The 13,365-nt window shown below is 34.9% G+C and overlaps 1 protein-coding gene across 2 annotated transcripts in view; it reads left to right on the top strand.

Moving 5' to 3' along the window:
• BBS12 (Bardet-Biedl syndrome 12) overlaps window positions 1-13,365 on the top strand; it is a 57,227-nt gene that overhangs the window by 38,940 nt on the left and 4,922 nt on the right. For both annotated transcript variants that reach the window (XR_006295467.1, XR_006295466.1), the window contains exon 3: window positions 11,456-11,511. The gene's annotated coding sequence lies outside the window, so the exon portion shown is untranslated. The remainder of the gene's footprint in view (window positions 1-11,455; window positions 11,512-13,365) is intronic.

Genomic DNA, 13,365 nt, shown 5'->3' with positions numbered 1-13,365 from the left:
GCAAATAACTTCTTGATTCAGTAAGTTGCCTTTTAGTTTTCTTGATGGGCTCCTTTGCAGTGCAAAAGCTTTTTATTTTGATGTAGTCCTAATAGTTTATTTTTGCTTTTGTTTCTTTTGTTCTCTTCCAGGATGTTTATGTTTTCCGGTCTCCATTTAATCCATTTTAAGTTTATTTTTGTATATGATGTTAGAAAGTAGTCCAGTTTCATTCTTTTCTATGTAGCTGTCCAGTTTTCCCAGCACCATTTATTGAAAAGGCTGTCTTTTCCCCATTATATATTCTTGCCTTTTTTGTCATAGATTCATTGGCCATGTAATTGTGGGTTTATTTCTGGGGTCTTTACTCTGTTCCGTTGACTTACATATCTATTTTTGTGCCAGGACCATACTGTTTAAATTACTACAGATTTGTAGTACATCTTGAAATCTGGGATTGTGATACCTCTAGCTTTGTTCTTCTTTTTCAAGATTGCTTTTGCTATTTGGGGTCTTTTATGGTTCCATACAAATTCCAGTATTATTTATTCTGGTTTTGTGAAAGATGCTCTTGGCATTTTCATAAGGATTGCTTTTAATCTCTAGATTGCTTTGTGTAATATGGACATTTTGACAATATTAATTCTTACAATCCACAAGCATAGAATCTCTTTTTATTTGTGTAATCTTCAATTTCTCTCAACAGTGTTTTATAGTTTTCAGAGTACAAGCCTTTCACCTCCTTGATTAAGTTTATTCTGGGTACTTTATTATTTTTGGTGCAATTGTAAATGGTATTTTTTTTTTAATTTCTCTTTCTGTAACTTCATTGTTAGTGTATAAAAATGCTACTGAGTTCTGGGCATTAATTTTGTATCCTGTCACTTTACTGAATACATTTATTACTTTTAGTAGTTTTTTGGTGAACTCTTTTAGGACTTTTTATGTATATATCATGCCACCTGCGAATAGTGACAATTTAATTTCTTTACCAGTATGGATGCCTCTTATTTCTTTTGTTTGTCTGATTGCTGTGTCTAGGACTTCCAGTACTATGTTGAATAAAAATGGCAAGAGTGGACATCTTTGTCTTGTTCCTGACCTCAGAAGGAAAGTTTTCAGGTTTTCACCATTGAGGATGATGTTAGCTGTAGGTTTTCATATATGGCCTTTATTATGTTGGAGGATATTCCCTCTAACCCCATCTGGTTGAGGGGTTTTCTCATGAATGGATGTGGAATCTTGTCAAATTCTTTTTCTGCATCTATTGAGAGCATATGATTTTTATCCTTCATTTTGTTGATGTGGTATATGATGTTGATTGTTTGGGGAATATTGAACCATCCTTGCATCCTGGGAATAATTCCCACTGGATCATGGTGAATCGTCCTTTTAATGTATTGTTGTATGTAGTTTGCTAGTATTGTGTTGAAGATTTTTGCATTTATGTTCATCAGGGATATTGGCCTATAGTTTCCCTTTTCTGTAGTGTCTTTGTCTGGTTTTGGTCTCAGGGTAATGCTGGCCTGATAGGATATATTTGGATGCTTTGCTTCCTCTTGTTTTTTTTTTTTTTTGTTTTTTTTTTTGGAATAGTTTGATGAGAATAAGTATTGGCTCTTTAAATGTCTGGTAGGATTCACATGTGAATCTATCTGGTATATAGATAGATAGATAGATAGATAGATAGATAGATAGATAGATAGATTCTTGATTACCAATTCAATTTCATTATTTATAATCAATCTATTCATATTTTCCATTTCTGCCTGGTTCAAATATTTTGCAAGATTATATGTTTCTAGAAATTTATACTTTCCTTCTGGGTTCTGCAGCTTTTTAGCATATAACCTTTCATATTATTCTTTTATAATCCTTTGTGTTTCTATGATGTCAGTTATTACTTCTTTTCTCTAGCTTCTGATTTATTTTGGTTCCTTTTTCTTTTTTTCTTGATGAGTCTGGTTAAAGGTTTGTCAGTTTTGTTTTGTTTGTCAGTTTGTCAGTTTTGTTTGTCTTCAAAGAACCAGCACTTTGTTTAGTGAATTTTTCTACTGTTTTTTTTTTGTTTGTTTTGTTTTGTTTTTTAGTCTCTAAATCGTTTATTTCTGCTCTATCTTTATTTTTCTTCTTTTCTACTCATCTTGGGCTTTGCTTTGTCTTCTTTTTCTAATTTCTGTAGGCATAATATTGGATCGTCTATTTGAGTTTTTTCTTGTTTCTTGATGTAGGCCTGTATTTCTATCTACTTCCCTCTTAGAACTGCTTTCACTGTGTCCTGGAGGTTTTGGGCCATTGCGTTTTCATTTTCATTTGTCTCCATATATTTTTTTAAAATTTCTTCTTTGATTGCTTCATTGATCCATTGGTTGTTTTGTATCATGTTGTTTAGTCTCCACATGTTTGGGTTTTTCTAGTTTTTTTCTTGTTACTTATTTCTAGTTTCACACTATTGTGGTCAGAAAAGATGCATGGTATGATTTCAATCTTCTTAAATTTATTGAGGCTTGTTTTTTGGCCTAATATGTGATCTGTTCTGGAGAATGATCCATGTCCACTTGAAAAGAATGTGCATTTCATTGTTTTTGGATGAAATGTTCTGTATATGTCTATTATATCCATCTGGTCCAGTGTGTCATTCGAAGACATTGTTTCCTTATTGATTTTCTGTCTGGATGATCTATCCACTGATGTAACTAGAGTGTTAAAGTCCCCTACTATTATTGTATTACCTCAGTTTCAATCTGTATGTCCATTAATATTTGCTTTATGTATTTAGGTGCTTTCATGTGGGGTGCATATATATATATATATATATATATATATATATATATACAATTGTTACATCCTCTTGTTGGATTGATCCCTTTATCATTATGTAATACTCTTCTTGTCTCTTATTATAGTCTTTTTTTTAAGTCTATTTTGGGGGTGCCTGGGTGACTCAGTTAAGCGTCTGACTCTTGGTTTCAGTTCAGGTCATGATCTCACAGTTCATGGGTTTGAGCCCACATTGGACTTTGCACTGACAGCATGGAGCCTGCTTGGGATTCTCTCTCTCTCACTCTCTGTCTCTCTCTGCCCCTCCCCAACTTGTGCTGTCTCTGTCTCTTTCAAAATAAATAAACTTTATAAATAAATAAATAAATAAATAAATAAATGTAAATAAATATAAAAATTAAAATAACTGAAAAAAGTATATTTTGTTTGGTATAAATATTGCTACCTCAGGTTTTTGTTTCCATTTGTATTTCCATTTGTATGTATCTTTAGGTCTGAGGTGAGTCTCTTATATGAAGCATACAGGTTGGTCCTGTGGTTTTTTTGTTTTTCAAATTTAATTATTTATTTTGTAAGAGACAGAACAAGAGAGTACATGCAGGGGAGGGGAAGAGACAGAGGGAGAGAGAGAATCCCAAGTAGGTTCTGTATTGTCGGCACAGAGCCCAACGTAGGGCTTGGTCCCATGAACCGTGAGATCATGACCTGAGCTGAAACCAAGAGTTGGACACTCAACCCACTGAGCCACCCCAGGTGCCTCTCAGTCTTGTTTTTGTTTTTTGTTTTTTGTTTTTTTATCCATTCTGCCACTCTGTTTTTTGATTGGAGCATTTGGGCCATTTACATTAAGGTGATTATTGATAGATATGTACTTATTGCCATTTTTAAAATTTGTTTTCTGGTTGTTTTTATAGTTCTTTGTTTTCTTATTCTCTTGCTCTCTTTCTTTGTGCATGATAAGTACTGATAGTGTTTTGTTTGGCTTTCTTTGTCTTTATTTTTTTATGTATCATTGGTTTGTGTTTGTGGTTGCCCAGAGGTTCATATATAACATCCTGAGTAAATACCAGCCATATTAATTTGATGGTCATTTAAGTGAAGCAGATTCTCAAAAAAGAAGAAGAAGAAGAAGAAGAAGAAGAAAATAAAGAAAAGATCTTTCTCCTTCTTTTTCTTTTTCCTCCCTTATTCCTCCCTTTTTACTCCCATCACATTTTATGTTGTCATATTTTACATCTTATTATTCATATTTGTCTTATGTCTAATTATGGCCATTCCTTTTCCACTTAAAGAAGTCCCTTTAACATTCTTGTAAGGCTAGTTTAGTGGTGATAAACTCCTTTATCTTGTTTGTCTGGGGAACTCTATCTCTCCTTAAAATCTGAATGTTAACCTTGCCAGGTAAAGTAGGTTATAGGTTTTTTCCTTTTAGTACTTTGAATATTTCATGCCATTCCTTTCTGACTTGTGAAGTTTCTGGTGAAAAATCACCTGATAGCCTAATAGGTTTTTCCTTGTAGGTAACTTTGTTACCAACTTTCTTGTTACCAGAAAGCACAGAGAGTTCCAAACAAGATGAACCCGAAGAGGTCCACACCATGGCACGTAATAATTAAAATGTCAAGGTTTAAAGATAAAGAGAGAATTTTAAAAGCAGCAAGAGAGAAACAAAAAGTTACCTACAAGGGAAAACGATTTTTATTATTTTATTATTATTATAGGTAATAATGGGATACATTGGATATAAATAAATAAGAGAATGTGATCCTGATATCTGACCCCTTGTTTCATTCTGGAATAAAAAGAGCTGTATTCATCTGTTGCTTTTCCAAACTTTTGTAATCAAATTACCTAATAAATAAACAGGCCAAGTATTGGATGGGGAAATTTTATTCTCCTTCCATTTAACTAATGTTTTACTGATTAAGTTTAAGTTTGTCTCATTTAGACCAAATATATTTCCACTTCTTGCCAAGAATACTTAGAATGATATAAGTGAAAGCTTCAGTAAGAATAAATATTATTAAAGGATGGACAAAATCTTGAAACTCTGTCTAATGGTTTGATGAGATGGGGATTGGGGAGGGTATGAAGTCCAATAGGGAATTCTCTTCTTTACAACAGCTAGTTTTTGGCCTAAGCTGGGCCATTAAAATACCACTTTCTTCCCCTGTTCTGCAATGGAAAACCACAACAGATAGAGTTCATATATGTTTATGATAGCAAATGAATATCTGTAAATCAAGAAAATACAGGAGCGCCTGGGTGGCTCAGTCAGTTAAGTGTCTGACTTCAACTTGGGTCATGAGTTCAAATCCTGTGTCGGGATCTGTGCTGACAGCTCAGAGCCTGGAGCCTGCTTCAGATTCTGGGTCTCCCTCTATCACTGCCCCTCCCCTGCTTGCACTGTCTCTCTCAAAAACAAAATAAACACTAAAGTTTTCTTTAAATAAATAAATAAACATTTAAAAAAATTTAATAATAAAGTACCTTATATTTGTATGTGTAAATATCTACTGATATGTAACTGTATAATCATCATCATTAATAAAAACCACACTTGCCATGTACCACGCACTATTTTAATATGCCATTGTTAATCCTCACAACTCAGTGAGAGAGGTAGTTATGCCCCTGTGCAGAGATGGGATTCCAAGACACTGAGAGGTCCTTGCCCCACAGTCACACAGCTAGTAAGTGACAGAGCTGAAATTTGCACCCAAGTAGCTTGGCTCCCAAATCTGCCTTCTCAACTACTAGGTCATGATGCCTCCCTGTCATAAGAAGAAAAATGGATGGTGGGGGGGGAAGATAAGCAGCAGTTGGTTAATATCTGGAGAATGAAACTGTTGGGAATTTTTATTTTCTACATTAACATGTTTATAACATTTGGATTTTTATAATAAAGTACTGATTTTATAATTTATCAAAAACTACCTATAAATTAGAGAGGGGGTGTAAAACATTAAGCAAATATCTGAGACCATTCACCCTAACTCACTCTTATTAGCTGAAGTTTGGTAAGAAACCATGTTTTCGTAAGCAAACTATAGGGCTTATAATGTCACTTCCTCCAGGTCCAATGTCTAGGTGTCACTCATGCTCATTGGTTAGCTAGTTAACCAAGCTCTGATTGCAGGTAACTAATACCAATTTTGTTCACCGTGGCACTCTCTTAAAACAGAGTATGATCAGAATTCCTTGTCCCTGCAACTTGCAGTCAGATACCTAAGCCACTGGACTCTGGCTCCTACATTTATGTATGTAAATGAACCTTGCTGCTGCTCTTCTAATGACCATGTTAGCATGAAAACTCTAGCCTGGACATTATGGTCCTGTCCGCAAGGATTACTGTTTTAGATCTTCCTCATTTCAGTTGAACAATACCAGCATGCCCTAGTTCAGGGTATACAAGAATGTCATAAACTGGGTGGCATAGAAACAACAGAAATTTACTTCTCACAGTTCTGGAGGCTGGGAAGGCCAAGGTCAGATTCAGTGTCTGGTGAAAGCTTGTTTCCTGCGTCATAGACTGCCATCTTCTCGCTGTGTCTCCACAAGATGAAAGTGGTAAGGTATGTCTCTGGGGTCTCTCTTCTAACGGCATTAATGCCATTCTTGAGGACCTCATCCTCACCACCTAAAGGCCTCAATCACTATTACCATTTCATTGGGGATTAGGATTTCAGCATATGAATATTGGGGAAACACAAACATTCAGTCTATAGCAAGCTACATAGCAAATTTATAAAGCAGAACCTTATAACAATTTCAACACTTCCAAACCCCCAATTTTCAGAGATGTTCCAGACCTAAAGCAGTGCTATAAATAACCTTTCCCTGCATGCAATTCTTATAATATTTTAACACCATTGTCACAATGCTATACCATTCTATTATTTATCAGTACATTTATAATAGTGTATACTATTACACACACACACACACACACACACACACACACACGCTAGGTATTTACCACATTGATGAGGGACGCAGATAATTGAGGTCTGTTCAAAATTTAAACTTTTCACCAGAACATTGTTTGAATAGCTATATTCCTTGTATCTTAAGACTTCTAGTTCTAGTGGCATTTACTCTTTTCATTACAATGGGTTATCATTTAGTAGGACACCGAGGCAAATTTAAAATTATTAAGAATAAGCAATTATAAAAATCTTAAGAGCATCTTTCCCTCTCAAGAAACTAGATCTCTGTCAAGAGCCTAGGTCACCTTCACAGTTAAGATAATGGTAGAATTAACAAATTCAACTTGTTCATGGTCTCAGTTGGATTTATTTAGATACAGTAGCTAGTATATGTGGGCATACACTGAGCATATAGATATGACAAGATGTAACTTTAATAAATGTAGGTATAGTAAGAGCTTTTATGTATCTACATGGAGTGGGGATCCTGGCTTGAACTTAAAGTAGATCTATGGTTTTATTGGCAATCTCCACCCACCTTCTCCCACCATTGGGTTATCAGGAATCCATGGAGAGCTTGGTTTGGAACAAATCCAATCACCAAACATGCCCAGACATGTTGAAACAATGTAAGATTCCACTGCTTATAATTTAGTGCAGTTAATGTTATGGTTTTCCACATCATATAGGTATAAAAGAGAAAGGTTTTTCTTTTACTTATTCCAGTAAGGTCCTTTATATGCATGTTCATCTCTGTGTGTTGCCTAAAGATCAGAAATTACAAAAGACCCTGGGACAGAAAATTAACCTCTAGTTGGCCTAGTTTCCTTAATATTTCAGCCTACTGAGTTAATCTGTTTTCATTCTTTTAATTCTGGAATCTGGTCCTAATTTAGACATCTGATTACTAGGAATTACTTTGGAAATATAATATTACAAGAAGACTCAGACTAAAAGAAGGCATTACACATAGGATTTCCTGTTTATAGGTTTGCGAAATACTTTAAGACCCTAATTAAATAATTAATGAGGGAGAACAGAATACATCTAAACAGTGTACTCACCACAATTTCCTACCAAATGCACTGGATAGCTTGCTCTAATGCCTGACTCAGAGGAAACACTCTGGTGCATTCATGTACACAAGAAAAGAAATGCGACCTCATGATAGATGGATCTAAATGTTGGAATCAACTGGGAAAGAAATGGCAATGTCTAATACTTCATTAAAAAGATTTCACCCAAAATATAATACTGGGATGCTGAATTTCTTAAGTGACAAATTGTGTCAAATTGTCAAATTGTCTAGCGACATTATTCAGTTTCTCTTTCCTTATAACTTTCAACTTCAATTCTCTGTTTTTCTCTGCCACAGTTTTTGAAAATGAATACACAAGAAACTCACCAACAATGAACTGTCATTTTTATCTTTCTAACCTCAAGCAAGTGTTGACTGTTCCCTCTTTCTACACTATTTCTGATTGTGAAGTGGAGGGATTTTCTGATTTCTTAAATTTTTAAAAATTTTTTTTACATTTATTTATTTTTGAGAGACAGAGAGAGACAGAGCACAAGCAGGGGAGGGGCAGAGAAAGAGAGGGAGACATAGAATCCAATGCAAGCTCCAGGCTCTGAGCTGTCAACACAGAGCCCCATGCAGGGGCTCAAACCCATGAACCATGAGATCATGACCTGAGCCAAAGTCAGACGCTCAACTGACTGAGCCACCCAGGCATCCCAGGATTTTCTGATTTCTTAATAGCAGGAGCAATACTTGGAATTTCAGTGTCTTGATTTTTTTTTTCTCTAAAGGGCACATTATTCTTATGTACTCTCTCCAAGAATTATGATAGTTTCCAATCTCATTAAGACTTTTATCTATGCACAGAGAATTCAAAGAAAATTAGTAGTCAGTAGTCATTATCGATTAAAAAAGATTTTCTCCACCTCTATGGCAAGTATCACAAGGAGTTCCTCAAAGTGTTTAGAGGAGAAAAACCAAAGGAAATGAAAGGAAAGAAAGCGAGAAAGCAAGAAAGCAAGAAAGCAAGAAAGCAAGAAAGCAAGAAAGAAAGAAAGAAAGAAAGAAAGAAAAAGAAAGGGAGAAGAAATAGATGCTGTTCAAGCAGTTCAGAAGATTCTTGACTTTGAGACTTTGATGAAGTTATAATATAAACAGCTTGAGGGAATCTGGGATTTGAAAGCAGTTTTATATGTTGGAAAACAAGCAGTATTTTTATGAGGCTAATATTGGAACATATACCAATGCCAATTCCTGCTTTTAGAGCAAATGAAGTCTTCCGTTACCAGTCCCTTAGCCAACCTGTTCTATTCCAGCCTGTTTCATAATGTATGTTTTCCCAAGTAAAAAACAAAACAAAACGACAACAACCACAAAAACGAACATTTTATTAAATATACTATTTTCCAGTTAATTTTTTTCCTTGTTGCTCAAGTACAAGGATAAACAAGTTATTTCTTCTGGGTTTCATGTCTGAAACTCTTTCTAGTGATAGGATTGTTGTAAAGATCAGAAAGACACTATATATGAAAGTACTTTTAAATACAAAAAGAATCAGGGTTCCTGGGTGGCTCAGTTTGGTTAAGCCTTTGAATCTTTGGTTTGAATCTCCATGACCTTGGAGAAAGGTCATGATCTCACTGTCAGTGTGTTTGAGCCCCAGCTTGGTATTCTCTCTCTCTCTCCTTCTCTGTCTGCCCAACCCCCCTCCCCACCCCCCACTCATGTCGGTGAGCTAGCTCTCTGTCTCAAAATAAATAAACTTATTGCTTCTCGGCCTTTATTCCAAGATAAAATGTAAAATAAATAAACAAAAAATATATATATATAAAATCATACAAATATAAGTCAACATTATTACCAAATCTATTTGTGATATGTACATTTTCTCCTTTAGTTTTTGTTTTTCTCTCTTGTTCCATCATTATTTTCTGAATAATCAAAACTATTATACTAGAATTATAACATTATTCAGTTAGGTTGAAAATGTTAGCCATTTTTGGTTTTGCCTTTCAATAAAACTAACAAAAATTGTCTACCTTGCACATTTTTACTTTCAATTGAGGTTGGTATGTTTAAAAAGATTAGAAAACATGATAAAGATCTCATTTTTATTTTTTTAAATTTAATTAATTTTTAAATTTAATTCTAGCATAGTTAACATACAATGTTATATTAGTCTCAAGTGTACAATATAGTGATTCAACAATTCCATATATTATTCAGTGCTCAGCAAAATAAGTGTACTCTTGGGGCTCCTGGGTGACTCAGTCAATTAAGCATCCAGACTCTTTATTTCAACTCAGGTCATGATCTCATGGTTCTTGGGTTCAAGCCCCACATCAGGCTCTGTGCTGACAGCACAAAGCCTGCTTGGAATTCTCTGTCTCCCTCTCTCTCTGCCTCTCTCTCTCTCTCTCTCTCAAAAATAGATAAATAAACATTTAAAAAAAGTGTGTTCTTAATCCCCTTCACCTATTTAACCCATCCCCTCACCCACCTCTCCTCTGGTAACCATCAGTTTGTTCCCTATAGTTAGAAGGCTCTTTCTTGGTTTGTCTCCTTTATCCTTTGTTTGTTTTGTTTCTTAAATTCCACAGATAAGTGAAATAATATGGCATTATTCTTTCTCTGACTGGCTTATTTTGCTTAGCATTATACTCTCTAGATGCATTCATGTTGTTGCAAATGACAAGAATTCATTCTTTTTTATGGCTAAATAATATTCCTTTGTACATATATACATCTTCTTTATCCATTCATCTATTGATAGACACCTGGGCTGCTTCCATTGTTTGGCTGTTGTAAAATAATGCTGCAGTAAACATAGGAGTGCATATATTTCTTCAAGTTAGTGTTTTTGTATTCTTTGGGTAAATACGTGGTAGTGCAATTACTGGATCATAGGTCACTTCTGTTTTTAATTTTTTGAGGAGACTCCATACTGTCTTCCACAGTGGCTACACCACTTTGCATTCCCACCAAGAGTGCAAGAGAGTTCCTCTGTCTCCACATCTTTGACAATACTTGTTGTTTCTTGTATTTTTGATGTTAGCCATTTTGACAGGTATGAGGTGATATCTTATCATGGTTCTGATATGCACTTTCCTGATGATGAGTAATATTGAGGATATTTTCATGTGTCTGTTGGCCATCTGGATGTCTTCTTTGGAGAAATGTCTGTTCATGTCTTCTGCCCATTTTTAATTGGACTATTTGAGGTTTTTTTGGTGGTGAGTTGTGTAAGTTCTTTATATATTTTGGATACTAACCCTTTATCATATATGTCATTTGCACATATCTTCTCCCATTAAGTAGGTTGTCTTTTAGTTTTTTTGTTTCCTTCACTGTGTGGAAGGTTTTTATTTTGATATGATCCTAATAGTTTATTTTTACTTTTGTGTCCCTTGCCTTGGGAGACATATCTAGAAATGTCTAGGTAAAAACTTTCAAATGATACACTTCAATAAAATTAAATATGCACAAATTTTCACAGAGGAATGTTGTGTATTTTGATAGTCAAATTTTCTGTTAGTAACCCATGCTGACCTGCTTAATATTTGTATTATGCAGAAGTTTTTCCTCTTGAAAAATCACTATTAATATTTGAATCAAAATGAAAAGTTCATACTATCTATATATTTTAAGCCAAAGGTTTTATTTTTGAGGACAATTATTTTTAATAATATTAAAACTTTTCCAGAATAAACAGTGCTTTCTTACATTTTTACATTCTCATTTAAAGGATCAATTTATCCTGAAATACGTTACAGAGGAGAAATGGAAGGATTTTTTGAAAAAGTAAGTATTGCATGTATTTCGTAAAACCCCTGCACTTCCTATTATCACTTGTTGCATTAAATTAAGTATGCAATCATTTAAGCTAATAGAAAACATTTGGCTGGAAGCTTTTTATTGATTTTGACTAAAGCACAATTTGCCTTTATTTACTTACATTGTTAAGAACCATATGTAATAAGATGAAAAGTATGTTTTAGATTATTTTTCAAAGTTGGAGATTTCATTATAAAATTATAACACTTCGTAAAAATAAAACACATAGAAACCTGAAAGAAAATTAAATAAAATATGAACCAAGGTAATAAAGTATTAAATCAGTTTGTTATAGTGACAAACAAAACTAGCAATATAAAGCAAAATTGCCACCACTGGCCAAACTGTATCCATCTTGAATTCATTTGTGGTGTAGAGATTAATTCAGTTCTTCAAATATTTCTCTCTTCCTCTCTTTCTTTCTTTACACACGCACACACACACATCACACACGTGCTTGTACGCACTATATTCAACTTTGTGCCCAATCTACCAGAGAACATTTTTTCTTTCTTTTTTTTTTTTTTTTTTATTTGAGTGTAGTCTACATACAATGTTGCATTATGTTCAGGTGTTCAACACAGTGATTCAAGTTTTTATGTTATACTGTGCTCACCACAAGTGTAGCTACTGCCTAATGTTCCAATTTTAGTGTATGTGCTGCAGAAGGGAGCATGAGAATGTTTTCTTGATTCAATTATATTCCACAAATGTGTTTTGAATGCCCTCTATGTAGTACTAGTCACTTTGGAGGCTATTGACTTAAGTAAGACACTTGTCCTCCAGGAACCTGCGATCTAGTGGAAGAAATAAATGATGCACAGTAACAATTGTAATAGCAGATGGAGCCAAATAAACATCACAAATGAGAATTCAATGGTACAGGAATTCAAGGAGTTCATTTTGCTTGAGGAAACCAGAAAAGTCTCATGGAAAAGGTTTCATTAAGTTTGGGCTTTGCAAAATGGTGAGATTTTTACAGAAAGTATAGCAGAAAAAAAAGAAAGAAAGTATAACAGAAAAAAAAGAAAGAAAGAAAGTATAGCAGAAAGCTGAGAGGACTGAGGTAAAACTAGCAGCATGAACAATGGCACAGAGACAGCCACATGTAGAGGAGTTATGATTGAGTCGTTCCGTTGAGCTGCAACGTAAGAAGTGGCAAGCAGCAGGTCCTCTCTCAAGGTGGGGAGAAGCTTGAGAAAATAAGTGAAACCACTAGTAGAAAAGTGTCATTTAGGGGTGCCTGGGAGGCTCAGTTGGTTAAGATCGTGACTTTTGATTTCGGCTGAAGTAATGATCTTGAGGTTTTTGAGTTCTAGCCCTATGTCAGGCTCTGCACTGATAGTGCAGAGCCTACTTGGAATTCTCTGTATCTCCTCTCTCTCTCTCTCTCTCTCTCTGCCAAAATAAATAAATAAACTTAAAAAAAAAAGAAAAGTGTCTTTTATTCAGAACACAGTGCAGATTCCTTGGAGGTTCTGGAGGAAGAACATGGCATGCTCAAGTAGCAGTTCAAAAAACCATTTTTAGGTGTATTTTTTCTTTTTTTTAGAGAGAGAGAGAGAGAGCATGATTGGGGAGAAGGCCAGAGGGAGAGAGAGAGAGAGAAAGAGAGAGATAGAGAGGGAGAAAGAGAGAGAAAGAATCTCAAGCAGTCTCCATGCTGAATCCAACACAGGTCTCGATCCCACGACCCTGGGATCCTGACCTTAGTCAAAATCAAGAATCCAACATTCAGTCATCCAGGCAACCCCACAAAAAAAATCATTTTTATGGGTGTGGGGCTCAGTGCTGAGTGTGGAGCCTGCTTGGGTTTCTCTC

Source organism: Prionailurus bengalensis, chromosome B1, assembly GCF_016509475.1.
Source record: "Prionailurus bengalensis isolate Pbe53 chromosome B1, Fcat_Pben_1.1_paternal_pri, whole genome shotgun sequence".
NCBI classification, from domain to species: Eukaryota; Metazoa; Chordata; class Mammalia; order Carnivora; family Felidae; genus Prionailurus; species Prionailurus bengalensis.
This window is presented reverse-complemented; position numbering and strand designations above follow the sequence as displayed.